Genomic DNA, 24,033 nt, shown 5'->3' on the forward strand with positions numbered 1-24,033 from the left:
AGAGCTGAATTTTAGAGGCTACATTCCTTTGCATTCATTAGCATATATTAGAGTATATGAAAGACTGTGTTGGGGTGGTATATTCCAATAATGGATGGATTAAACACATCCAATAGTAGACCTGAAGACGCCGACTTTCCACCAACGTCCTTCTCCTGACCCAACAACATGTCAATGGGGGAATCACAGAAATCCCGGAATAATAATATTTACTGTTTCATTGGAATCTCCACATCTCTTATTCCATGATCAGATAGACACACACACCCCTAAAATTCAAGTTTAATCTCACTAAATTCCAAAAACAGATCCAAATTGATCCATTGCCCTGTCGGTACATCTCAAATCGATGAATTGACCAGACCGTGGATGTGAAGTCAAATGCCCATCAATGACCCGACAAACTGTGCTGTGATGTCACAAGTTGAGCGTCATGTTCTCCATCCAGTTCTAACTCTTCCGTGTAGGGGTAGTAACAAAGAAGCTAGAATCAGGCAGAAACTTGCTCATTGTGACTGCTCTGCCTTCTGTTGAATTCTAATTTGTATTAACAACACACAGGCCTTGAAATTAAACCACTCAAAATAAATGAGTATCTCCACTAAAATAGCAGAGTGAGAAGTTTCAGTTGCTGCATTAAGCATTCATTTGCTAATCTCACACAATACAATTTACAGATCCCTTGTGTTTAATGTGAACATGTATTTGCTTTTGATAGCCTCTTCTAAAGGCAGGTGCACATCACAGAGTGATTTTCATCCATCCCACATGATTACAGAAAAGGGTTGCTGTTTGAAAATGTTTTGATCACAAATGGATTGTGCGTTAAAGTGATACAGATAACTAAAAGCCTCTTCAGCTTAACCTTTGCTCCAGATTTCTCAAAAGCCTTGGCCAATTTATTCATAGCCTGTTAAATCTCAGCACAGTTGCAGCATTGCATTAGCTAGTAATCAGCCCAATTTCCAGGTTATTTCAGCAACACTTGAACTTAAAGGGGAAGGAAAATCTATTTTCTGGAAGAAAACATGAAGTGACTGGTCCTCTTCCAATTCATTGTTGCTGCCTGCAGCTTTGTACCATCGTCACCTGCTGAAAAGAAATTAGGATGTGGCTGTCAAGATTATGAGGGGAATGGATAGGGTGGATAGTGAACAGCTGTCCCCCTTAGTTGAAGAGTAAGTTACGAGGGGACACACATTCAAGGTGAGGGACAGGGGGTTCAGGGGCGATTTGAGGAAAAATCTTTTTACCCAGAGGGTGGTGACGGTCTGGAACGCACTGCCTGGGAGGGTGGTAGAGCTGGGTTGCCTCACACACCTGGATGGGCATTTGGCACATCATAACATTCAAGGCTATGGACCAAGTGCTGGCAAATGAGGTTTGGTAGGCCGGTCAGGTGTTTTTCATTCGAAGGGCCGAAGGGCCTCTTCTGCACTGTGTTATTCTGTGATTCTGTGAATAGGTGATAAACGGCAGGACCCTGAGAGGCACCAAGTATCTGAGGAATGCTGTTGTGCATGTACACCGCTCCGTTAGGATAGCAGAGCAGGTAGATACAGTTTCAGAAGGTATGTGGTACGCTTGATTTGGGCGGCACGGCAGCACAGTGGTTAGCACTGTTGCTTCACAGCTCCAGGGTCTCAGGTTTGATTCCTGGCTTGGGGCACTGATTGTGTGGAGTCTGCATGTTCTCCTTGTGTCTGCGTGGGTTTCCTCCGGGCGCTCCGGTTTCCTCTCGAAAGACGTGCTTGTTAGGTGAATTGGACATTCTGAATTCTCCCTCTGTGTACACGAACAGGCGCGGAATGTGGCAACGAGGGGATTTTCACAGTAACTTCATTGCAGCCTAATGTAAGCCTACTTGTGACAATAAAGATAATTACATTATTATAAACTCTATGCCGGGGCACAGAGTTTAAGGGCAGGGAGGTGATGCTGGAAATGTAGAAAATGTTGGTACTGCCACTAGGTTTCATTCTAAGATTAAGCTTCCCTTTAATGCCTGGTAACTCCCGCTAATTTCCAGTGCCTTAAGGTGTAAGTCTTTCTCTTTAACTTTTTATCGCTCTCTAATTCCAACCTCCTTATTTCCATCTCCGTTTATTTTCCTTTTTGCTTCATCTCCATTTCTTTTTATATTCTTTTAAATTCCCTTGCATCCTTGAACTGCAACTGAATTCTCTCCAGCTCAATTTCATCACCAGAAAATGTCCTTGACACTACACTGCCTCGTGGACTCTCCTGCGTTTCTACCATCTCTTTCAAATTTAAATGCTGAGCAATTGCTTCAGCTCTAGCTGGAAGCTCTATTTTTATTTCTCCTGCCAATTTGAGTAGTTTGTCTTTTTGAAGCTCTTTAAAATAAATCAGAGGCAAGTAATCCACCGGAAAAAACATCCTTAGCAGCTTCCTGAGTCACCTTGTTAACACCAAACCTGGTGTACCCCAAACTTCACCATCTACCATTTCAAAGATCCGGCACCCAAGCCCCCAAATTGTAATGACACCCTGGGCTAGTGCGCAGTCAATTTCCGCAGTCAATTCCCCTGGGCTAGTGCGCAGTCAATTCCCCCACTCTTGACCCGGAGTCACAACACAAGTGAATTAACCAATAATTCTTAGAAAAATACACAAAATCTTTCACTCTTGGCTGCCCAATAATTACAGTCATTGGGTTTGCACATGTAAACACAATTGCTTTTTATGAATAACTATAACTATGATGAAATCTGCAGCAAATACAACTGGTTAACTATTATCTAATTCCTAATTTCCCACTTTAAGTTTTCCCCACCCTCTACATAGACACAAGACAGACAAACACAGAAATGAGGAGAGCGATGAAAATCATATGTAAAAGGGGAAAAAAGAGTCTTTGTTTCACATTGCTGTGTCCAGCATCTTACTGTTCTTCAAACTTTGCTTTCAGTTCGAGTTTTTATTGTAGATTCATTCAGGTCCCAGTAGTTCACAACCTTTCTGGAGAGACGTTCTGGTCTTTGTTTGCATGATTTTCCTGTAGATTCATTCCTCCAGGTTCTTTGCAGTTTCAGGAATACAGCACTCACAGCCTTTCTGGATAAAACACAGAAGAGAGAGAGAGTAGGTCCGTGTCCCTGTACTTCCAGAAGTCAAATCAAGCTCCTTGGGACTTTAAAAACCACTCCACTGGGATAGGATCCAGTAACCACATGTTACTGGTCAGAGGATGGCCTTGTGGCCAATTCATTCTCTACCAACCAATCAATCAAACCGAGTTCCTGCCCATCTCTCTCTCTCTGGTGCTGAAAAGTCTGGGGTCTCCTGTTCAAACTAGCGGAGTCTAGCAGAGTGTTCCCTTGTGCAACTTCTGAATTCCTCACTCCTCTCTTCTGCTTGACTTAAAGACACATGTCCATTAATCACCCATGGATCAAAAATGATGATGGTAAAATAAAATAATGTGGAAATAAAGGAATAAACAGGAGGGCCCCTTGCAGTATTCAATTTGAATACAAACCCTTGGTAACTCACATTAGATTCTTAGATTTCTTCTTACACTCCATCCATGTTCTTGGAGAAAACACTCCTCATATTGACCTCCACTACTATTTGTTTCCACTGTCTCTTGAGTGAAGATATGGAGGCATCCTGCCACCCTGTGTATACAGGGCACCTTTCCTTTTTACCATCTCTTCCATCAAGACCTCCAGTGAATTGTCAGAAGATTGGGTGATCTTGTTCCTGCACGTTCAACCATTTGAGCTTTGACAAAGAGTCATCTGGACTCGAAACGTTAGCTTTTTTCTCTCCCTACAGATGCTGTCAGACCTGCTGAGATTTTCCAGCATTTTCTATTTTGTTTCAGATTCCAGCATCCGCAGTAATTTGCATTTATCCAGTGTTTAACCATTATTCCCGATATCACAACCCAACTCATTGGAATTTAGAAGGATGAGGGGGGATCTTATAGAAACATTTAAAATTATGAAGGGAATAGATAGGATAGATGCGGGCAGGTTGTTTCCACTGACGGGTGAAAGCAGAACTAGGGGACATAGCCTCAAAATAAGGGGAAGTAGATTTAGGACTGGGTTTAGGAGGAACTTCTTCACCCAAAAGTTTGTGAATCTATGGAATTCCTTGCCCAGTGAAGCAGTTGAAGCTCCTTCATTAAATGTTTTTAAGGTAAAGATAGATAGTTTTTTGAAGAATAAAGGGATTAAGGGTTAAGGGTTATTGCATTTATCCAGTGTTTAACCATTATTCCCGATATCACAACCCAGATTCACTTTTGAAAAGCGCCCACCATTTCTTGCAGAGACATTGCATCGCTCTTTAAGAGTTGCAGGCTGCCTTTAAACACTTTAGGAACTCAACATCGGCCCTTCCGGCTGATGCATGTCAGCAAGAAACAAAATGGGTGGTGTTTGCCGCTCACAACTAACATTTAAAACCATAGGCAGCACAAGTTTAACAAGCTGCTGAAACACAATGAATGGGTTGGTTAATCCATAATCCATGATCCCCAAGCCTATCTTTGGGGGTTAGCCAACTTCTCCTGCCTTCCAGACCTTCCATTTTGTTCTTTCCCCACTCCTCTCTTTCTTTCCCTCAGTACTTGCTTTCGGTTCAGATGAAAGGTCATCAAACTGAAGCGTTAACTTTCTTTCTCTCTCCCCACAGACGCTGTCAGTCCTGTTGGGTATTTCCACCATTTTCTATTTTTATTTGCTTGTGTAGAGTAGAATAGAATAGAATAGAATAGAACAGTACAGCACAGAACAGGCCCTTCGGCCCTCGATGTTGTGCCGAGCAATGATCACCCTACCTAAACCTACGTAACCCGTATACCCGTAACCCAACAATCCCCCCATTAACCTTACACTACGGGCAATTTAGCATGGCCAATCCACCTAACCCGCACATCTTTGGACTGTGGGAGGAAACCGGAGCACCCGGAGGAAACCCACGCACACACGGGGAGGACATGCAGACTCCACACAGACAGTGACCCAGCCGGGAATCGAACCTGGGACCCTGGAGCTGTGAAGCATTGATGCTAACCACCATGCTACCGTGAGGCCCCCTACCTTTCACAAAGCCCAATGATCAGCCATTGTGGTTATGTCATCAAACACAACAATCAATTTGCATGTTGCACAGTACCATAAACAGCATTGTGGTAATTGACCAGTAATCTGTTTTCGATTGAGGGGTGAATTGTTCACAATTTATATAGATGATTTGGAGTTGGGGACCAAGGGCAATGTGTCCAAGTTTGCAGATGACACTAAGATGAGTGGTAAAGCGAAAAGTGCAGAGGATACTGGAAGTCTGCAGAGGGATTTGGATAGGTTAAGTGAATGGGCTGGGGTCTGGCAGATGGAATACAATGTTGACACATGTGAGGTTATCCAACAGCAAACGGGATTATTATTTAAACGATAAAATATGAAACATGCGCAATGCAGAGAGACCTGGGTGTGCTCGTGCATGAGTCACAGAAAGTTGGTTTACAGGTGCAACAGGTGATTAAGAAGGCAAATGGAATTTTGTCCTTCATTGCTAGAGGGATGGAGTTTAAGACTAGGGAGGTTATGTTGCAATTGTATGTTAGTGAGGCCACACCTGGAGTATTGTGTTCAGTTTTGGTCTCCTTACTTGAGAAAGGACGTACTGGCGCTGGAGGGTGTACAGAGGAGATTCACTAGGTTAATCCCAGAGCTGAAGGGGTTGGATTATGAGGAGAGGTTGAGTAGACTGGGACTGTACTCATTGGAATTTAGAAGGATGAGGGGGGATCTTATAGAAACATTTAAAATTATGAAGGGAATAGATAGGATAGATGCGGGCAGGTTGTTTCCACTGACGGGTGACAGCAGAACTAGGGGGCATAGCCTCAAAATAAGGGGAAGTAGATTTAGAACTGGGTTTAGGAGGAACTTCTTCACCCAAAAGTTTGTGAATCTATGGAATTCCTTGCCCAGTGAAGCAGTTGAAGCTCCTTCATTAAATGTTTTTAAGGTAAAGATAGATAGTTTTTTGAAGAATAAAGGGATTAAGGGTTATGGTGTTCGGGCCGGAAAGTGGAGCTGAGTCCACAAAAGATCAGCCATGATCTCATTGAATGGTGGAGCAGGCTCGAGGGGCCAGATGGCCGACTCCTGCTCCTCGTTCATATGTTCTTATGAATGTTGACTGAGACACCGGGGATAAAATCCAGCTCTTCTTCAAAGAGTGTCATGGAACCTTTTACGTTTTACCTGAACAAATGATGATGCTCACGGTAGCATGGTGGTTAGCATCAATGCTTCACAGCTCCAGGGTCCCAGGTTCGATTCCCGGCTGGGTCACTGTCTGTGTGGAGTCTGCACGTCCTCCCCGTGTGTGCGTGGGTTTCCTCCGGGTGCTCCGGTTTCCTCCCACAGTCCAAAGATGTGCGGGTTAGGTGGATTGGCCATGCTAAATTGCCCGTAGTGTAAGGTTAATGGGGGGATTGTTGGGTTACGGGTATACGGGTTACGTGGGTTTAAGTAGGGTGATCATTGCTCGGCACAACATCGAGGGCCGAAGGGCCTGTTCTGTGCTGTACTGTTCTATGTTCTATGTATGCTGTTTCTGTTTAATGTATCAATTGAAAGAAGGTCCCTCTAGCAATACAGCACTTGCATATTATTGCAATGAAGCATGTTACTCTTCTGCAGACCCAATTTCCCACACAATAACACAGACTAATGATAAAGTTATCACCAGTTCACAAGGTGAAAACTCAAACCGTGAAATGTATATTTGTTGAGTATACTGCTGTAAGTAACCGTAACGTCCACACTGTGTTACATTATAAATTTAAACAACTTCTCTGATGAAGGATGAAGTTCATTTTTCTTTGCTTTGCCACAAGTGATTACAAATGTGTAATGCATTATGTGGGTAAAAAAGGGAAGGTGTAATTTGAGGCCATGTGGAACTTGTCTGAACTCACATAGTACAGATAACAATAATGGAATTGAACACTTTCTCCTGAGCTAACGATGTTGTGCAAAGAGCAAGGCCTCTAGCCAGTTTATATCTGTTGCTGCTGCTGATGTGTTTGTTGCTATATCAAGATGCTTATCCTCATTATGTTGAGACTGGATATCTGTGTTGTGTGAAATCCTGACCGTCACATCAGGAGCGGGAAGGGAGCAGAGTAACCTTGATTCATCAGCTCAGCCATTTATGAAAAAAGCTGAGATTCTCAGCGAGGAAATTGTTGAGAAATAACGGGCTAGATTCACCGTTTCTGTGGCTAAGTGTTGGTGACAGTGGAGGATGTGTGGCCTTTTTACGACAGAAAATCGGCACAGCACTTGCACCGATTCAGCTACCTTCAATGGGCCAGCACCGTCACCACGTAGAACACAATCAATTCCATACGAAACGGCACCGGATTCGCCAGGTCCGTGATTGGCGCACATGAGACACAAACGCCGCAGCTGCACTGAAACGGTCCATCCTCACCCTACCCCCACATGCCAGAACCCATCTGCCATGGCCTGGTGCCCAGGCCACTGATGCCACCATCTACCCAACCCCTGGGCTGCATGCATCGGACCGTCTATCAGTTTCATTGTTTTTGTTTCCCTCTTCCAGGACAAGGCCACGCACTAGCGGCCGGAGTGGGAGTAGACCGCAGGGTGAACGAGCAGAAGTGCAGCCCCTCACCATGCCGAAGCAGAGGGCACTGGACGTGGTTGGTGGCCCAGAGGACAGAGATGTTGCCGGGGTGGAGCATGTTCGGGGTAAGCAAGTGAGACCCCTCTGAGTTGTAGTTGCCCATGACACATGTGTTGATACCCCCCCTCACCCCCACCCCCTCAACCCCCTCGTTCCCCTCACACCCACAACCCCCTCAGCCCTTCACCCCCCCCCTCCCCACCCATCCCCAGCCCGCTGTCTGATCATACAGGTCGGCTTGTCTTACAGGATCTGCCAGAGATGAGGCCGGTCCATCCGGAGACTCCCGCCCCCAGCCAGTCCCCCATTTCCCTCCCCCACCCCCTCATCCCTGCACTGTTGGTGTCCGGCACCACGGGGGCCCCTGGTCCTGGCGCCCATCCCTGCTGTCAGGAGCACCATTGGCTGGCACAGCGCTCACTGGGGGCTGCCGTGGGTGTGGCCCTGGGTGGACCTCGGTGAGTGGCGGGGTGTTCGGGGCGGGGGGGGGGGGAGGGTATGGGGTGCGGGGTGGGTGGTCAGTGGGTGATCAGCAAGATGGCCGCCCCAGTTCTGTTGGGTGGCACCCCGGCTGCTCGGTCTGTTCCCCCCCTCCCCGGCCCTGGCAGGGCTCCCCACCGCAGTCAGCAGGCCGGTGTCTGGGCCGGTAGCCCGCAGTCGCTCCACACGGTTTCCTACCTCCTCTCCCTCAGCAACCATGACACCAGGTTCACAATTTTTGGGAGCACAAGCAAACCGCGCCGTCGGGAACTCAGCCCTTTGGAGGCCCATGAGTGGGAAAGCGAAAAGTGCAGAGGATACTGGAAGTTTGCAGAGGGATTTGGATAGGTTAAGTGAATGGGCTCGGGTCTGGCAGATGGAATACAATGTTGACAAATGTGAGGTTATCCATTTTGGTAGGAATAACAGCAAACGGGATTATTATTTAAACGATAAAATATTAAACATGCCGCTGTGCAGAGAGACCTGGGTGTGCTAGTGCACGAGTCATGGAGGTGAATCTCAGAGGCCCCAGAGAATAGGGGCCATTAATGATATACCTACTGTACATTAACACTGCACGGCAAGCGACGCTTTTATGCCATTTTCAGAGTGGCGGAGCATCCTGATCGGCGCCTACCACAGTTTTGGCATCAGAGGCAATTCTCCGCCCAATCGCATTTTGCAATTTTGGCGGCAGCAAGCTGAGATCCCACCCAAAATATATCCTCAGCTATTTCCAAGTCAGCCCCTGTTTCCAGACTTTTGAGTTTCGTTTTGTGGTTGAGGAAAACAGGATTTTAAATTATGACGGCAGGAATACAGGTTAATGAGCTCGGTGACAGGCCATGAACCATACCAAATCACTCTTAATGAAACATGTAACTAGACCTGACATATCGTGAAAGGCAAGATGACCTGGGCAGGAACGAAGCATCAAATGGTCTCCTTTTGTGCTAATTTGTGCACTGCATTGGTAATTAAATTCCACCTGTGCTGTCGGCCACCAATCAAATTCTAACAGAGCAACTCATAAAATGTTTTATTCCCTTCTGGGCCTTAAAGAAAATAACCTACTCCAGTTCGAATAATTCTCTAATTGGCTTCTTATCCCCTCTATGGGCTGCAGGCTACAGCTTTGAATATCAATCCTGCTCATGATTTTCTTTGTACCTTGTTTCCTCCTGCTCCTGTCTATGAATAGGTCATTACACCTGTTTCAAATAATTTAAATATTCATGCCTTAAATATCTCGCCAGGTGGTATCAAACATTAAACAATAGTGTTTTTTACGCAACGTCAAACTCTGACCATGCTCAAGCCCATCTTCAGGGTGCAGGTCAAAGGAATTTCCGCGCGCCCCCCCCCCCCCCCCCCCCCTCCCCCACCCCAGATGGCAAAGAGGTCATTGTGAGGAGATTTGATGAGAGAGAAAGTCTGCGGTTGGGACGGTGTTGCTATTTTCCTCACTTTTCATATTTCAATTGCCTACTTACCAACATCCCATGGGACAACACTTGGGCGAGGCCTGTTGGCTGGAAAGTAGAGCAAAGTAGCCAGCTTCAATAGCAACATTAAATGTTCAATTTGCTCACTAGACTGAGGGAGTAGCATGTTTTCAATTCTGAATGAACACACCCCACTCAAAATATGGGATTCTTCTTCCAAACCACAAATGGGGCGAGCAGCACGTAAAATCCCTCCAATTTCTTTCAGCCATCAATTCTCTCTGAATGAGTCAGGCAATGGGCTGGATTCTCCGCCCCACGACGTGGGCAATGTGGATTTGGATCGGGTGGAGAATCGCTATGCACCACCCCCCCCCCCCCCCCCCTCCCGCTGTCGGCGGGATCAGTATTCATGCCCGCATGCCAGCGGGACGGTGATAGTGGATGTAAATGGGTCCTGATGACAATGTTTACAAACATCAACCATATCAAAGAGAGTTAAGTGCTTTCCAATCACTGCCCTTCACACTTGAGTGATTTTGAAGTGCTGAGCTGGAAATTGACAGCACTTAACTCTCTTTGAAGCGGTTGATGCTTGTAAACATTGTTGTTACAGCACTTCAGAATTTCTCCTCCATGAAGGAAGATGAATGAAGCAAAGTTCTCAACTGTCCTGTGGAAGCCGTCAATCGTAGCCCACAACGGGAAATGAATGAGTGGCTTGAAGCTAAAATATCTGAGCCATTTAACACAGGTCATTGCTTTCCTCTTTCTAGGAATAGACATGCGGTGCTTCCAGGTAAGTGCTTTTTCAACTGTCCCTTTTGGACTGCTCTCTAACTTCCAGACAGGGGTCTGTTTTGTGGGTTACGTGGGGGGGGGGGGTCATATTTAGGGGGTTTCTGAGGCTGTCCCTTTAGTTAGAGTGTCTCTGAGGGTGTCTCCCTATTTAGGGGGTCTGGGGGGGCTCTCACTATTTCGGGGGTACCTGGGGGCCGGTGGGGTGGGTCACCTCTGTGCTCGGGGGAAGGGGGAACACAGAAAATCCAGAGGGGGGAGTGGCTGATTTGCGATATGGGGACGGGATTGGGGGACTGATTTGCAATGCAGTGGGGGTGGTGACTGGACATGGGACCTCGCTATCAGGTGACATAAATTAGCAAGGTGAGGATTAGTGAGTTGCTGGGTGTGCAAATCAGCTGCAATTCAGCTCCGGTGGGAGAAAACGATGGTCTCCCAAACGGAGAATTTCGCCCAAAGTGCCAACATTGTTCCAGTCCACACTCAGACTGACCATTCAGCGGGTGCGGATTTCAAAATTGCTGGTTTGAAGCAAGGATATTATCAGAAAATTTATTTCAAACAAGTAATTAGAGACTTACTGTAACTCAGCACCATAATTGGGGTCTCTCTCAGTGCAGCAAGGGCAGAACACATTGAGAAGCAGGTGAGCATATTGCATTTTAAGTAGAGTAATTTTACAGCTGTCTCTCCTCACTAGGCTACACAATCTGCAACTGGAACCTGCTGAATGTTAATAACAAATTAATGTCTCTTCAAGTGTTTACACCCGTGGCCACCAGGGGCACTGTGTCACAGCCGGAAAGTTACAATTTGAAATTTCATTGAAAATTTCAGATTGTTTGTACTTTTTAAAATTTATTCCTGGGGTATCAGCATCTGTGGTAAGGTCAACATTCATTTCCCATTCCTGAATTTCCTTTAGGAAGGTGGTGGTGAGCTGTCTTCTTGAATCACTGCAGTCCGTCTGGTGTAGAGACAGTTACAGGGCTGTTAGGACCCAGCACCACTGAAGAAATGTTGATATATTTCCAAGTCAGGATGGTGTGCGGCTTGGAGGGGACCTTGCAGTTGGTGTTGTTCCCGTGCATCTCCTGCCCTAGTTCTTCAAGGTGGTAGAGATGTTGCAGTGCATCCTATTGGTGGGTACACACACTGCTGTCTCTGTGCGTCACTGATGGAGGGAATAAATGTCAAACTTGGTGAATGGGATGCCAATCAAACAGACTGCTTTTGTCCTGATGGTGTTGAGCTTCTTGAGTTTTGTTGGAGTTGCACTGATCCAGGAAATTGGAGAATATTCCATCATGATCCTGTCTTGTGCCTTGTAGATGGTGGACAGGCTCTGGGGGTGTCAGGGGATGAATTAATCACTGCAGGGGTCCCAGCCTCTGATGGTCAGATGTTTAATAATAATAATACTGTTGATCATCTGGAAAGATGGTTAGATTATCTCCTGTTGGAGATGGCCACTTGTCAGACTAAGCCTGAATGTTGTCCAGGTCTTGCTGCATACAGTCACATCCTGCTTCAGCTAAGGAGTTGCGAGTGCGACCCAATACTGAAATCATAACAAATATCCTCACTTCTGACTTTACGTTGGAGGGAAGTTTATTGATGAAACATGGGAAGATGGGTGTGCTTACTATTACAACCACAGCATATGTCATTTGCTGAGCAGAGCAAGTCAGATCCTGAAGGGAAATGTGCCTCACTGATCAGAAACGTTTTCTTTGTATTTCGAAATGAGGAGGAAGAGCTACTGACCCACAAAGCATAGAACGCCTTTATGATTTAAAACATTAAAAGACTTATTATCAAGAAAAAACCTTAAGCGCAGAAGATTAAAGTTACAGTTAACACAGTCCTATGGAACAACGCCCCCCCCCCCTCCCCCCCACCCCCACGCAGCACCCCAATAAACCCACTTGATCAGAATACACAAGTAAACTACATTCTTGGCAACAACTCCCTTAGAGACTTTAAGGATAAAAATCCAATAATATCACCCAAGTAAAAGAAGTGTGGTTATTTTAGTATACCACACAACTACTCAGGCACTTCTACTCCGACATGGAAATTCAAAGTGCTCCGAAAGCTAGTGTTTGAAACAAACCTGTTGGACTTTAACCTGGTGTTGTAAGACTTCTTACTGTGGAAATTCAAAAGGAGACTTCGGAAACAGATTGCTTTCTGAAAACAAATACATCTTTGGCTTGACGGCACAAGTACACCGCTTTTGAGGGGGAGGAGCATCGCGACAGCGGCGCCGCCCCCCGATTTGGTCGGAAACTTGGACTTTCCAGCCATTCACCAAACGCGATTTCAGCATCAACAACTGGAGAATCCAGCCCCTGGTCTTTGGACATTTTCTCCAACACAGCCATCAACTCCACTAAACATCTTCCCTTAAATATCCCTGTCCCTTTCACCTCAGATTCCATTTTCCTCAAACATTTCTCAGAACTCAACTTTTCAAAATATCAGAATCCTTCATAGTTTCATATAGTCTCCATTTCTGTGAACTGTGAGGAGGACAGTGTAGAACTTCAAAGGGATATGGACAAGTTGGGATGGGCGGATAAATGGCAGATGTTCAGTGTGGAGAAATGTGAGATGGTACATTTTGGTAGGAAGAACATGGAGCGACCGTATGAAAGAGAGGGTACAACTCGAGAGTGGGTGCAGAATCAGAGACCTGGGTGTATACGTGCATAAGTCATTAAAGGTGGAAAGACAGGTTGAGTGTGCAGTTAGTAAGCAAACAATATTCCAGGGTGGAACTTGTATAAGACACCAGTAAGACATCAGCTGGAGTATTAATATAGTTCTGGATGCCACATTTTAGGAAGGATGAGAAGGCATTGGAGGCTGTGCAGAAAAGACTGATGAGAATAGTTCCAGGGCTGAAAAAGGTCAGTTATGGAGACAGATTGGAGAAGTTGGGATTCTTTTCCTTGGGGAACAGAAGGCAGGGAGTCAAAATCATGAGGAGCTTGGACAGACTAGGGAGGGGGTAACTGTCAAGAGCGAGAGGGCACGGATTTAACATAATTGGCAAAAAACCTAAATGTTACATGAGGAAATCCGTTTTCACACAGCGAGCAGTTAGGGTATGAAATGCACTGGGAGTGTGGGTGAGACAGGTACAATTAAGGTGTGCAAAGAGGTATTTAAACCATTATTTGAAAATCCACAATTTGCAGGATTATAATGTTGCCAATTTGCACCGGAGACGCCAATAATGTTGCTCTTTTTAATAGGTGGAATACTATCCCGCCAAGCAGCACCAATAATGTTGCCAAATTAACTAGATATGGCAGTTATTAATGATAATATTGCTTTTCAGAGTCGCCAGGTCTCAAATGATGCAACCACAAGGCTTTACCAGATATCGATCAGAGACCAAACAACCAGTTCGTGAGTTCAAGTTCAAAGATAGATTATTTACACACAAGGATTACTTCGACATGCAACACAAGACACTACAAGTTAAACTACACCTAACAACTACAATAACCTATACTTAACTTCAGGGCAACTGGCTCTTTGCAGATGAACAAGGTCTTTGTTCGGATCTTGCGTGGCTGGGCAGAAGAAATGGCTTAGTTTCTGCTGAGCTCATCCATCTGGTAACAATCGTTGGTCTTGAACTTGTCTTCTGCTCGGAATGCTGCACTTGATTTTAGGTGTAGGCTGGGTCCATGAGAGACCGAACACATGGCTGTGTCTCTTTTTATCCCTCTGGGATTTTGCGCTCTTTGGGATGGTCCTTAGCTTTGGACCCAATAATTCGGCAGGCTTCAATCACTGCCTTTGATTTTGGCCAAAAAAAGGGGCGGGCGTGTCCTGAGCGGTCATTGACCTTGGCTGTTTGGGCTTTCTTAGCAAAGAGAGTGGCGCCGGTTAGTCTGCATCTGTATCGGTTACCTGAGCACAATTCTTTTGTTCTGGGGAAATGGGCCATTCAAATGCAAACGAGCGGGGGTTTCGATCGCGTCGAGCTACCTGGGTTGCAAACACACACACAAACTCCCAGGTCTGAGTCCTGGGTTGGCCATAATTCCCATGGTCCTTTGCAGCTGGCCATCTGAGATGGCTACATCGCAGAGAATGACACGAGGCAAAATGTTCATTCTGAGAGGCAGGGCAGACTCAATGGGCCAAATGGCCTCCTACTGCACTGTAACAATTATGTGGTTCTGTGACACGTTCACTGCCATATTTCTAAAAGCAATCATCAGTGAGATAAAGAAAGCAATTAACACAGAATGGAGAGTGAAAGATTTTCCATTCCATTTTGAGGAAGGACTACTATCGATATGCTGATCCACAATTACTGAAATATACATCCAAGGAATTTGAAATGAGTTACAATACAGAAATCTCTAAATTAAGGCATTAAATCCTTACTTTCCTTGATTGGAACTCTGCCAACATTTCAATCTTGATTTCCTGAGACAACAGCAATGCACGCCGCCAGTTCTCTCCAAAGTGTTGTTTGATATAAGCAAGCAGCTTCACTTGACCCAAGCCCCTGATGGAGTTGAAGCAACTTCTCCCAACACTCAGATCACAGCCCAGCACTGAACCGTCTGTAATTATCATTTTGCCATTCCTCTAATCTGCATCAGCCCCTCAGTGCAAATTTCAGATCATTTTTTCAATGTGATGGTGATGGTGCTTTCTGGAAGAATCAAAAAGGTTCCCACTCGGGAAGAAAAAAAATCCAAAGAGGTAAAAACACACAAATAGATGAAATGCACACGGGGATGTTATTCTTGATTGCAATAAGCTATTTAGCGCTGTGAATCTATGTATTTCACAAGCTAGTTGAGTAGTTTTAGTTAGTTTAGATAAAGCATGGGGGTACTGATTATTGTACTTAGTCATTCTAATGTAAATGTGATATTTCTGAACAGTAATATGGAAACTTTAATCACTGTTTCTAAAAGGATAAAATGTGGGCATAATACTGAGTGAAAGTGTTCTGAATAATCTTGTCCGTAGTCTGTAATTAGTGGATCACATTCTATAAGGCAGCATTGGACAGACAGTGTGGTTGATGCAAATTAGAATGATGAAACAGATTCCTTCTACTTAAATCCAGCTCAGTGAGACTCCACAGCCATGAAAGAACATCACCCCAGCACCAGAACACAATCTGCACAAATGATTTACAGGTCGTGCAGATGACAGTGTGACCCCTTACACAGCCAGGACAAAAATTTGGCAGAAATGTGCCTCTATTGTTGAACTCTCACCTACTAACAGACTGCTCTTCTGACACATCTAAGAGCTCCAAAGTGGCTGTTACACCCATACCGAGCTATCTCCTGGATATCACCTTCATCATGACCTCTTCATGCCTGCTTCCTTCCTTCAGCATCAATTGAAGCAGAAGTATGTAAAGTTCTCCATATTTACACAGACAGTGCAATCCATTCTTTCCCTGAGATTTGCAGTGCATGTGCTGGAAAAGCTTCGCCTCATTTCAGGCACGCGACATCAAACTGGTCACATAGAACTTTTACGGGGAAGTCAATTGGTGTTCCACCCACAGGGTTAAACCACATGGAAAAATGGAATGGTAACATTACCATCCAACCATGCTTTCAGCTCCAATGCTGTCTTTTTCCAATAATATTAAACTGAATTATAAATTACTGCCAGAAATAAAGACAGAAAATGCTGAAAATACTCAGTGTCATATTGGCCTAGATTTTCATCAAAGTCAGAAAATGTCATAGTTCCATGAAGCCAACTTTTAGAAATGACTGCCTGGATGCCAGATATGGTCCTATGGGGTGGTGGGTGTGTGTGTGTGTGTGTGGGGGGGGGGGGGGGGGGGGGGGGCTATATTTGATGTTGGGCCTGGTGTCCCTGGAAGTAATGAGTGGAATGCAGTGAGGCAGGCTGGGAAGGCTCCGGAACACTGTCCAACAAGTCAAAAAAAGAATAAAACAGGAAACATCCACCCTGCCCTCAACAACCCCTCCCCCATGCTAACCCATGCCCCTGTATCCTCTCCATGGCCCTTTATAATGCCTGTGCCAAGTTAGTGCCAACCCATACCAACACCCATCAACCTTCGCCTTTCACACTTACCAGGCCAACTCACACAGTATCCATCATGGGCAGACCTCAGGGTCCATGCAGAGATGAGGGGTAGAACTATCTGATTTTCCAGCAGAGTAGTGCAGTGGGTGGCAAATATGGCGGAGAAGCCATATTTTTAGGGACTCGTATAAAAAACAAGTTGGTGGGATGGGCTCATTGCTAGAAACTTAGCTTTTAAAAGATCGGGTACCTGATACAGGGAGTGCCAGGAGGCAGTGCTATGTTACAGCTCAGGCATGACCATCGGGGGAGATGGTCATGCCTGAGCTGTAACATAGCACTGCCTCCTGGCACTCCCTGTATCAGGTACCCCCCCACCCTGTGAGATGTACATACATGCATGCCTCTGGTGGGTTCTGCTCTGCAGATGCATGTCATGGTAAACATGTCATGATTAATGTCAGAAAGCCCTCATGCCAAGGTGAATGGATAATGGGGGGGGAGGGGGGAGGGTGAGCGACTATAAAACGTGAAGGCCTGATAATTAAATTTAAATGCATTCAAATGGGGATTCAGACAATCAACGTTGTTATTGGCAGGGGTGGAGATGATCGGAACAGGAAATCCTGGCAGTGTAAATTGCACTTTGGGACTCCCTTTAGAGTTCTTGCTCCTGCTGTCAATCCTGCCCCCAAAAACGGAAGTGAGAAATCCCCTGATAAAATAAAGTTTTATGAAGTAGTTCTGTTGTTTTCTTTCCTATATCAAAAAATGCTCTCATTCATAAAAATCAATTCATTACATTTATATTCTCTCGACTATGTAATGTTTTGTACAAACAATCGTTGGAGTTCATTGTCCCACTTCAGAGTCCATAACTACTTGTAGCTGTCAATCAAACTATGAAATGGCAGGCATGCTGTTGTGATAATGAATGATTGTGAAATCAGTCATGCAACACTAATCTAGTATTGGAAGGTCTCAGGCTTATGTCAACAGAGTGATATAGTGGGCAATGATTTTTTTTAAAAAACACTTCACAGATATTTTTTGAAAGTTTTAAAGGGCAGGGTTTTTCAATGCCTTGACAGTTTGACAGCTGTCCCCACCCCATGCACTCTCCCCCTGCAAAAATTGTAGTACCCTGTTCAGGGACGGGACTTCTGATTTCCAGGCACTTCTCCACATTTGGCACAGTTGACAGGCCATTAACTCTGCTTTTCTCTGTACAGATGCTGCCGGACCTGCTGACTATTTCCAGCATCTGGCAATTGCTTTTAAATTGTTAACACTTGAACCCATTTTTAACTCCTTTATATCAGAGGTTTAAATCAGTTTCTCCTTTTTATTTTTGAATGACACGATTCTGGCATTAATACATTTTAGAAAAAATTGTAATGTGTGAATTGTCACGTGAAGATATGAAAAGTGTTACCCAACCTGCTGCTGGGTGCCAGCTGAATTTAGAGATAACAATGTACATTCATCATGTGGTGTATTAATGCAAAATGAATGTCACATTATGATGTGATAAGAGTTGGGTTCTCTTAAAAATGTTAGATGAAATTATCAAGAATAAAGTTACCAATGATTGCTTTACAGATTCATTTGCTGATACATTGTAAAGATAAGACTTTGTCTTTGATAAGGCAGTAATCTGACTAAATGTGCAAAGAGCCGGAATGTTTTAGACATGCGATGCTTTGAGTGATGTTTGCTGTACGTTCGAGCAGATCTTGCTGTCAAAACAATGTGGCTCTTGAGGGAGTGCCTGTGATTGATGACTGGGACTTGGGAGACATATCAGCAACTGCTACTGTTCGCAAGAGATGGATGAGTTAGAGTTGAGAGTGGTGAAGTTAGCAATGCCCATGTAGAATCGAGCTCAATTTATTTAGACTTGTTCATAAACAGGAAAAAGAGAGTTTGAGCTGGTGTGGACAGACGTATTTGGACCTGTTGAGCTGAATTTTCCTGGGAGAATCGGAGTCCTGACAACAACACCAAGTGTGTGTCCCACATCTGCACACATCCTTAGCCTGACTCCCCTGAGCCTGTTTATGTCAGGCAGTCACCTCCATGTTTGATATCCAATTAAGGATGGAATGTTTGCCAGGGAAGATCAGAGTGGGTGTTGGGTGGGGGGGGGGGGCAAGGTCGGGGGGGTGGGGGCAGTTGTATCATTTCAAATTAGACTCACAAAAGCCTCCCTCTACAGTGGTGGAAAAGATGACAAAGTAGATTTAGATTTAGAATTTACGACAGTACAGCACAGAACAGGCCCTTCGGCCCTCGATGTTGTGCCGAGCAATGATCACCCTACTCAAACTCACGTATCCACCCTATACCCATAACCCAAACCCCCCCCCCCCCCCCCACCTTACTTTTTAGGACACTACAGGCAATTTAGCACGGCCAATCCACCTAACCCGCACATCTTTGGACTGTGGGAGGAAACCGGAGCACCCGGAGGAAACCCACGCACACACGGGGAGGACGTGCAGACTCCGTGCAGACAGTGACCCGGCCGGGAACCGAACCTGGGACCCTGGAGCTGTGAAGCATTGATGTTAACTACTATGCTACTGTGCTGCCCACTAGTACTGTGAGGGGGCCTCACAGTGGATGGGCTGACCCTTCTCGGGGATTGCCTGTTTCTGCTTGCTTGACCACTGAGCATTGCCGCTGCTTCTGCACTATTGTGAGAATTGTGGACACGAGCAAGGCCACTGTGAGCAGTTGATGGTAATGGCATAGTGGGGGATATGCTGGGCCATGAGGTTACAGATTGTGGTTGAATACAATTCTGCTGCTGCTGATGGCCCGCAGCGCCTCGTGGATGCCCAGTCTTGAGTTGCTGGATCTGTTCAAAGTCTATCCCATTTAGCACGGTGGTAGTGCCACACAACTTTGGAGTTCTGTCTCCACAAGGACTGTGGGGTGGTCACTTCTACCAATACTGTCATGGACAGATGCATCTGCAGCAGGCAGATTGGTGAGGATGAGGTCAAGTATGTTTGGTCGGATTCCCGTTGGCCCCGGCGGTGTGATCCCGATCACAATCTTATGAGGAACAGATAGTGAGGTGGATTTGAGACCAGGAAGAGATCAGCCATGATCTGATTGAAAGGCGGAGCAGGCTCAATGGATTGAATTCCTTACTACTGTTCCTAATTCCGCTCCTAACTCCTATGTTCCTCTGTTCCTATGTTTATGCACTTTTTAAAAATGTTTCCCCCACATTTTATGGGGTTCATATGTGTATGGGTAAACATTAGAAATACAGTATAGTTTTAGGTTTAGTTGAATTTAATGTTTCTGTGCCTGGAAGAGACCTGGAATTTGTTTATGTTGGACAAAGGTGTTCATGTGTGTGGGATTTAGTTTCAGTTCCAATTGGAATTCTAGTGTAATAGAGAGAGCTATGGCATGAAGAATAAATATAGTTGCTTAGCAATGGGAGGCCCTTGTAAGAAAAAATAGATTTCCTTTGTTCTTTAGTTTTAGCTGTAAGCTATAACATTTGGTGTCAGGGAGCTAGAGGGAGAAAACATCTCTCTCAGCTTTGCTAGAATAAATGCCCTACAATGGAGTAATAGTTAAGAAAGCCAGTGCCAGATATCTAAAGGACATATACTTAAGAAAACTAGAGAAATGAAGAGGAGTTTCCAGGTGGCCTGAAGTTAAAGGAACAAAGAGAAACTGGGAGTAGAACAGGGTACTACTCATTTCTCCATAAATCTATAAATTTCAAGTTACAGAACTGTAAAGGAGCTGATTATTGGAGCCCTGGAATGAAGCCGACATGGCCACACAGAGAGAGTGTGCCAAGATGGACAGAATATAGCACAGCAACTGCATCGTCTACCTAGTAAGGCGGAATCTCCTGTGGCACATGGTGCCTGACAGCTCAAGAAGGACACTCGGGTTCTGTATACCTTCAGCCTCCTTCATCTTCGCGCCCCCTTGTTTGGCTGCTGCTGCCTTTAGCCCTTGAGCCTGCCCTGTGGCCCTCTGGTCTCCCTGGGTGCCACCCTTCTCCCCACCTCATGGGCCCTGCACCCACAGGTATCACATACCCCCAGGACACGAACAGCTGACTAACTCAATGTTGCCTAACTTTAGTAACAACACAGGCAGTGAGCGACTGACACAGTGCTCTCTAAACTTTGTGGAATACACAGGCTGCAGAGTGATGCAGTTCTGTAAAAATGTTTAAATGACAGAGGGAGCAGGTTTCAGGGCAACACACACCAGCCAAGACCCCCACCCCTGAGGGCCCCAAGCACCCCTGTCCCGAGCCCCCACCCCCAACCCATTCCCCCAATAACATTCCCCAATACCCTTGAACCCTGGCACTGGGTGGTGAGTGGTGCTCACCTACTTCCTCCCGTTCGGAGATTATGGCCTGGTTCCCAACTTTAAAAAGCTGCAGTAATTTGCGCGACATCATGCCTATTGGGTGGGAAGGTTCAATGAAGGTCTGCGGTCACATGTAGGTCAGACCAGGGAACGCACAGGTTTCCCTCCCTAAGGGGCCTTTAGTGAACCACAGCCGCTTGTTTTACGAAGATCGTTTGACTTTTCATTCTACTGTGCTGGGATTTGAACCCAGGTCTCCAGTGCAGCACGCTGGGTTTCTGGATTACCAGCCTGGTGGCAATACCCCTGTGCCACTGCCTCCTCACTCTGAATTTCCATAGTTAATCCTCGGAAAAGACTTGAAATGAAAATGAAAAATGAAATGGAAATGAAAATCGCTTATTGTCACGAGTAGGCTTCAATGAAGTTACTGTGAAAAGCCCCTAGTCGCCACATTCCGGCGCCTGTCCAAGGAGGCTGGTACGGGAATCGAACCGTGCTGCTGGCCTGCTTGGTCTGCTTTAAAAGCCAGCGATTTAGCCCAGTGAGCAAATCCAGCCCCTAAAATGAAAATCACTTATTGTCACGAGTAGGCTTCAAATGAAGTTAGTGTGAAAAGCCCCTAGTCGCCACATTCCGGCACCTGCTCAGGGAGGCTGTTACGGGAATCGAACCGTGCTGCTGGCCTGCCTTGGTCTGCTTGCAAAGCCAGCGATTTAGCCCAGTGAGCTAAACACTGTTGCCTTTTTGATGTTTTCTCAATGGAACGTACCAAAGGGTCATTTACATTTCAATATGCTGAATGGACAAGCTGGCCAACCTCCAGGCCTGTGTCCGTGGATACTGACAAAGGGAGGCCATCTAACTATTCAACTTTATCACGTTTCAAGGCCGATTATCCGAACTCCATGTTGTTTTAAAATATAAAGGAGGGGATTTTCTGGGCCCGTTGGAAACAGGCGCATATCCGTTATGGAGGCTAACTCTAACGGGACGCCATGTCGGGATTTGTGCCGGGGAGAGATTGAGATCTTCCCCGTCCCTTGGTGATGTAATCAGATTCAGCCCCGCGAAGACATGAAACTCATTAACATCAATTTAACTAGATTTACATATGTCAAACGGTATGTTGCCGTATTGTCCGGAGACAACCAATATTCTCACCGCTGGTGTGGCGTCACTCCGGCAGGAACCATCACCGCTCCCCAGCAGGCGAGATGCGACACCGGGGGGGGGGGGGGGTACGGAGGCCAATGTGGCCCCCGTGTGGTCAGGGACATGGCAGGGATTGGGGCATGGTTGGCGTGAGCGTCCCTGAAATCTGCAGGCTTGGGGGGGGGGGGGGGGTAAGGGGTGGCTGCGGGCTGGGGGGTAACGAGTAGCTGTGGGCTGGGGGTAAGGAGTAGCTGTGGGCTGGGGGTAAGGAGTAGCTGTGGAGTGGGGGTAAGGAGTAGCTGTGGGCTGGGGGGTAAGGGGTGGCTGCGGGCTGGGGGGTAAGGAGTAGCTGTGGGCTGGGGGTAAGGAGTAGCTGTGGAGTGGGGGGTAAGGAGTAGCTGTGGAGTGGGGGGTAAGGAGTAGCTGTGGGCTGGGGGTAAGGAGTAGCTGTGGGCTGGGGGGTAAGGAGTAGCTGTGGAGTGGGGGTAAGGAGTAGCTGTGGGCTGGGGGGTAAGGGGTGGCTGCGGGCTGGGGGGTAAGGAGTAGCTGTGGAGTGGGGGTAAGGAGTAGCTGCGGGCTGGGGGGTAAGGAGTAGCTGTGGGCTGGGGGGTAAGGAGTAGCTGTGGGCTGGGGGGTAAGGAGTAGCTGTGGAGTGGGGGTAAGGAGTAGCTGCGGGCTGGGGGGTAAGGAGTAGCTGTGGGCTGGGGGGTAAGGAGTAGCTGTGGAGTGGGGGTAAGGAGTAGCTGTGGGCTGGGGGGTAAGGAGTAGCTGTGGGCTGGGGGTAAGGAGTAGCTGTGGAGTGGGGGTAAGGAGTAGCTGTGGGCTGGGGGGTAAGGGGTGGCTGCGGGCTGGGGGGTAAGGAGTAGCTGTGGGCTGGGGGGTAAGGGGTGGCTGTGGGCTGGGGGTAAGGGGTGGCTGTGGGCTGGGGGTAAGGGGTGGCTGTGGGCGGGGGGTAAGGAGTAGCTGTGGAGTGGGGGGTAAGGAGTAGCTGTGGGCTGGGGTTAAGGAGTAGCTGTGGGCTGGGGGGTAAGGAGTAGCTGTGGGCTGGGGGGTAAGGAGTAGCTGTGGATGGGGGTAAGGAGTAGCTGCGGGCTGGGGGTAAGGAGTAGCTGCGGGCTGGGGGTAAGGGGTGGCTGTGGGCTGGGGGGTAAGGGGTGGCTGCGGGCTGGGGGTAAGGAGTAGCTGTGGGCTGGGGGTAAGGGGTGGCTGTGGGCTGGGGGTAAGGGGTGGCTGTGGGCTGGGGGTAAGGAGTAGCTGTGGGCTGGGCGTAAGGGGTGGCTGTGGGCGGGGGGTAAGGAGTAGCTGTGGGCTGGGGGGTAAGGGGTGGCTGTGAGCTGGGGGTAAGGGGTGGCTGTGAGCTGGGGGTAAGGGGTGGCTGTGGGCTGGGGGTAAGGAGTAGCTGTGGAGTGGGGGTAAGGAGTAGCTGTGGGCTGGGGGGTAAGGGGTGGCTGTGGGCTGGGGGTAAGGGGTGGCTGCGGGCTGGGGGTAAGGAGTAGCTGTGGAGTGGGGGTAAGGAGTAGCTGTGGGCTGGGGGGTAAGGGGTGGCTGTGGGCTGGGGGTAAGGAGTAGCTGTGGAGTGGGGGTAAGGAGTAGCTGTGGGCTGGGGGGTAAGGGGTGGCTGTGGGCTGGGGGTAAGGGGTGGCTGCGGGCTGGGGGTAAGGAGTAGCTGCGGGTTGGGGGTAAGGGGCGGCTGCGGGTTGGGGGTAAGGTGTGGCTGCGGGCTGGGGGGTAAGGAGTAGCTGTGAGCTGGGGGTAAGGAGTAGCTGTGGAGTGGGGGAAAGGGGTGGCTGCGGGCTGGGGGGTAAGGGGTGGCTGCGGGCTGGGGTAAGGAGTGGCTGCGGGCTGGGGGGTAAGGGGTGGCTGCGGGCTGGGGGGTAAGGGGTGGCTGCAGGCTGGGGGTGAAGAGCGGCTGCGGGCTGGGGGGTAAGGAGTAGCTGTGGGCTGGGGGGGTAAGGAGTAGCTGTGGAGTGGGGGGTAAGGAGTAGCTGTGGGCTGGGGGGTAAGGAGTAGCTGTGGGCTGGGGGTA

Source organism: Scyliorhinus canicula, chromosome 20, assembly GCF_902713615.1.
Source record: "Scyliorhinus canicula chromosome 20, sScyCan1.1, whole genome shotgun sequence".
In the NCBI taxonomy this organism is placed as follows: Eukaryota; Metazoa; Chordata; class Chondrichthyes; order Carcharhiniformes; family Scyliorhinidae; genus Scyliorhinus; species Scyliorhinus canicula.